Source organism: Sciurus carolinensis, chromosome 1 (assembly GCF_902686445.1).
Source record: "Sciurus carolinensis chromosome 1, mSciCar1.2, whole genome shotgun sequence".
Lineage (NCBI taxonomy): Eukaryota > Metazoa > Chordata > Mammalia > Rodentia > Sciuridae > Sciurus > Sciurus carolinensis.
Window position 1 is genome coordinate 115828580 of NC_062213.1, and position 5634 is coordinate 115834213.

General features: G+C 35.6%; 1 non-coding gene across 1 annotated transcript; it reads right to left on the minus strand.

Moving 5' to 3' along the window:
* Nucleotides 1–418: 418 nt before the first annotated feature.
* On the minus strand, nt 419–491 carry Trnak-cuu (transfer RNA lysine (anticodon CUU)). Its single transcript has one exon. It is a non-coding gene; the product is annotated as a tRNA-Lys (tRNA).
* Nucleotides 492–5634: the final 5143 nt, after the last annotated feature.

Below are 5634 nucleotides of genomic sequence, written 5' to 3' on the forward strand. Positions count from 1 at the left end.
AATCTAAGTATAAAGTAATTACATACATTTCTATTTTTGTATGTTGGGGATCCAACTTTATTAGCTAATTTCCATTGCACACATTGTAGATGATAAAGTATGAAACTACATGTTCTTGCCCTGCTGCCTTGGCTGTTTTGGTGTTAAGTAGTACAGCCCAACTACCTGAGGGATATCTCCTCCTCTCCTGCCAGGTTCAGTGAATGACAGCAGAATATAGCACATATCCATATGTGTTGGGAGAAATCCTAGTTCTTGGCTGGCAGCAGGGAATGTCTCAAGTGTGTAAACTTGCAGATAGGAGCGTTCTGCTTCTCCTACCTAGAGAAGCAAACAACTGCCCCAAGTTGACCTAGTGTTACCAAGGAAACCCGTATAGGAGCCTGGTGGTCTGATTCCCAGTGGCACTACATTTTGGCACCCAACATAGGGCTTGAACCTATGACCCTGGGATTAAGAGTCCCATGATCTAGCGACTGAGCTAGCTGGGCGAGACATTCACTGCTGCCAGTCAAGAACCAGGATTTCTCCCAGCACCTATGTAGTGTCCAGTCATTCCTCTTACACTGTTAACTATTTAATATTTTAAAAAGATATAGAATGGGGCTGGGGAGATAGCTCAGTTGGCAGAGTGCTTGCCTCGCAAGCACAAGGCCCTGGGTTCAAACTCCAGCACCGCAAAAAAAAAAAAAAAAAAAAAAAAAAAAAAGATATAGAATGTAGGAAGAAATTATCCTTGAAATTAAAGGGAAAAAAGAAACATGAAGATATAAACATATAATTTTGGAAACTCAATATATTGAATGTTTAAATATATTTAAATACACAAATATATACTATGATCTTGTTTATTTAAAATAACTTGTTTTCACATAAAGTTTTTCTGAACTTCAACTAGTGTTTCAAACCATTTCTATATCATCTTGTATTTTTTCCAACTGCACTTGAGTATCTGGATAATAAGAAAAAAAGCATGCACCTGTAGTATGGTGCTCATTTATACCACGGTACTTCTGTTTCTCTGTTATCAGACATACCTGAGATTTTCAACACCTTCATCATGGAGACCTAGGTTAATGGCAATAAGAGATTCTCAGCATCAAAAACCACTCTTAATATTTCCCCTCTACTTCTCTCTTTTGTACTTTACAAGTCCAATTAGTTTACTTTTTTATGTTACATTTGTATCTTCCAAAAGCATTTTCACACTTTTGATTACTCTCCTTAATGTTTTAATTTTTTTTTCATTAGTAAAGCTTTTTTACTTTATGTAAACACAGAACATCAACATTTACGTTACCGGCTTCTCAATATCTCCAATATGTTTTTGACTACTGTTTTTTAAATCAATGGTTTGTGATCTTCCACACTTAATTATTAGCCATCTTTAATAAAAATTCTACCGTCTGGCTCATTTTCCCAAGAATTTGAATATAAGTACACTTTCAAACCATGAACGAATTCCTGATGACCCAACCCATTTTTGCATCAATTTTTAAAAATTACGTATGACATCATGCTCTCAGCCACTCTTTTTTTTCCTTCAGGTGGCATACTGCAGAACCAGAGGACTGGAATTACAACATGCAACTCTAAGTCTGTGGATTTGGACAAATATCTGAAATGTGTGCTCACATTTTCTCTTACACAAAGGGTATGAGCACAGTTATGACTTTTAGGATAACTGAGTATTAAATGAATTGATGATATTTTTAAAAACTTAGAACTGTGTTTGCCACAAAGGTACTATGTCTCATTGTCAATCACTGTACTCCTCTCCCCTCTCAGTCTCTCTGATTCCTTTCTAAAAATATTTTCTGCATGTGTCATCTTTTTAGCTTCATTTTGCATGCATAATTTGTATGATTCTGTGAAACTTATTGAAGTGCTAACTTCTAATTTTTGAGTAAAATTAGTATAATCATTGTTCTGTGTAATAAGTGAGTCAACACATTTAAATATTGAAGTATAATAAATATCTAATTACTAAAGTGAAATAATCCTTCAATAAAAAATACCTAATTAATTATTATTCAACCACCCTGTGAGTTTGTCCTACCTAAATATCTAGATTTTAAAATAATTTTTGGTTATCGCCTAATTGAAACTTCAATTTCACTATTTGACACTAAATGGAAGTGGTAGCTTAATATTCTATATTCAGAGTTGGGGAAGAGATTTCTGTTATTTATAGATGTAATTAATATCCATAAATACTTTTTACTTGTTCTCAATTTTCTGAAGCATGTAGATGAAGAACAACTTGTAATCAAAGAGCATATAATTCAATGGAGGATCTGGAGGTTAAAATAGATAATATCTTATTGTGATATTTCCTATTTTGGAAATTATCATCATGCTATTGTTACTCAGGAAATATAGAAGAAAGATTATACAGAAGTTTTCTTAGCCAGTTTCTACCTTGTCCTCCTGCAGGAAGACACCAATGACCATTTCTTAGCTATCACTTCTATCCATGCACCTTCTACCTTACATACTTCATATGTTCTCATGGCTGCAGTGACTGTGTCTCCATGCTTGCTCATGTAAATAAACAGGATGTCACAGTTTTACCTCAAGTTGCACAAATGAATTTTTTTCTTCACATAAAATTTTTTTTATCTCTAATGACCCATTTAACAAATATTTTATTCAATGAATTCCTAAATTCATATAAATTGCCTACCATAATCCAGACATTTTGCTGGGCCTACTTTTTATTTGTTACTGTAAATGATACCAGTATTTCAGCTGTGCAGATACAAAGGGCATAGCCAAAACCTGTATCAAGTTATAATATGTTCACATTTTTGTTTTCCATTCATGTTTTTAATTTCTCATGCCTTACATTTTTCCTTTTGTTCCATTATCTGTGTAACTTTTTAATCCTACGTGCACACAGAAATCTCAGGACAACTTAAAAAATTTCAATTGACAAGTTCTAACCTCTAACCAATATAATTTGAATCCCTAGAAATTGGAGCCAGCTATAAATAGTTATAAAGTATTACCCTAAGTAGTTCTGAAGTTCAGCAAGTTTTAAAAAATATTAATACTTTTTCTTACAGAATTTGGTTACATCACATGGTCAGTTCACATTTTTTTCACCATTTCATCTAAGCTAGGGCTCCTGAGCAATGCATCTTTATTTTTTAAAATAATTTTGCATTTTTTCTTTATAAAAATCTGTGTTTTAAATCTAAATGCTCCAAAGATTGTTTTTTCTACAAACTTTCAAGGCAAAATTAAATGGCACATCTTCCTTATACTTACACTCCATTTATGTTCCTGCTCTCTGATGACTCTAGGATACATTCATTTGTCCATATTTTATTTTTGTATTAGTTATTTATATTTTTTATTAAAGACGTTTTTAAAACAAAGTTTTTTTCTCTCTCTAGTTAAAAACCTAAGGAATCAAAATAATTGGGTATATGACACCAGATTTGTGATTTCAGATGATCACTAACAATCCTAACTTAGCAAAGCTATAAAAACTGTGGAAGAGAAATTGGGAGCAACTTATGTCACCCATATATTGCAATTTCGAAGAAATCTCTATACTGCTTATAACATGTGACAATCTACTATAAAAAGGAATATTGATAGTGTACACTTTATTATTATCCAATTCCAGATACAGTGAATCTTCGTAGCCTGTTCTTAAGCAGCAGGCCAAGTGAGTTTACTGGTGAAATATTTATGGAAGAAATTATAACCACTGCGAACAACATCTCTCATGAACAAAGATACCATAATCTTCAACGTAACCTGCTATTAGAATTTTAGACAGTCTGCTAACTAATATTATTAATTTTCTGTGCAGTGAAGAATTTATAACCCAGGATGTTATAATTATGTGTACTTTACACAATCTGTGAAACATCTAATTCCTATTGGATTTCTACATTGATATTTTGTTTCCATAATGCAAATATTTACTGGTAAGTCAGATTCCCCTATTAAGGTCCCCCATGGACTCTTCAGTTTTTTTCCTTGAAGTAATTCATTTGTCCTTAGTGATCAATGATGATGGCTTACTTATTTTACTTTAGAATATTAAAGTTACTGTGTTAATTAGTTTGTCACTGTGGCCAAAATATTTAACAAGGAAAACCTCGAGGAGGAAAGATTTGTCTTGGATCACTATTTCAGAGGCTTGGTCCATTTTGGCTAATTCCATTGCTTTGCACCTGAAGTGAAGCAGAACTTTATCACAGAAAGGTTTGATGAAAGAAAGCTGCTCAGTTCATAGAAGCCAGTAACCAGAGAAAGAAGAGGTAGGGACTGGGAATAAGATAAACACTTCCAGGGCATTTCCTCAGTGACCAAATTCCTCCAACTAAGTGTCACTTCTCAGTAGTCCATTCTGTTACCAACAGATCAATCCATTGATTAGGCCATGATTTAATCATTGCCTAAAAGCCCTGCCTCTGAACCTTGCTGCATTGGGAATCACACTTGCAAAATGAGACTTTGGGGTACATTCCAGATCCACATATAAGAGTGATTTAATTCAGTTCAGAGTAGAGATGCCCAAAAGTTTAAAAATTTCCTCATATTATTATAACTATTTGCAGTGTGCCATACATACAGTTCTTTTAAACTTGAAAGCATTTTCATGAGTCCTTTTCTTTAGCTTGTGGTCGGTATCATAATGTAGTATAGATAAAATCATCAACACAGTAGAGGTTAGAAATCTAATTAAGGGAAGACTGCATTGAAGAGAAGGTTTTCTCTACTTGGGAAGGTTTTCAAATTTTACTGACTCTGTGTAGAGGACCATGAAACACTATAGTCGGAAGGGGACTCTTGGATGCTAGCCTTATTATATAAACAAACACTGCAAACAAAATGGGTGGGACAGGCATGGGGGGACCTTTCACAATCAGATATGAAATATTACAAGGATTGCAATAAACCAATGCCAGAGTCCAAACCTATTATGGTTTAGATTAGGTATGTCACAAAAGCTCATGTGTGAGAAAATGCAAGAAAGTTTAGAGATGATTGAGTTATAAATGATTCAGCCTACTCAGTGTGTTAATCTCCCAATAAGGATTAACTGGGTGTTGGAGTCTTTAGCCCCCTTGCTCTTCTCGACCAGTGACAAGGGAAGGGGACACTCCTCAACAAGGCCAGACCGGGATAGGTAGGGCCAACTGACCACCTGCACCCAGCCTGCACCCAGCCCTCCGGGCGGAGGACAATCAGACGCGTCAGGGAGACCAGTCACAGCAGGAACTCGTTTATTGAGGAAGTCACACAGTTTTTATGTAGGGTGGAGGCTAGGCGGGAACCAATCAGCTTAAAGGTCAGCAAGACATGGGGAGATTCACTCAGGTGAGAGTCCCATAGGACTATATGGCAAGCACGAACTGATCACGTTCATGGAACTGTTGTTAACCAATCCCTGACAGTGGTTCAATTTATCGTCATTAACTTTTGAAACCACCTTTGAGGCCTTGATCTTGCTCACCCACCAGGGAGTAAGGAGTCAGCCTGAGTTGGTTAACGTGTCATTAGTCCCAACAACTGGGTGGTGACTGTATGTAGGTAGGGTTTGGCTGGAGGGGCGGGTCATTGAGGGTTTATATTTTATCCATGAGGGGAACTCTCTCCCTCTACTTCTTG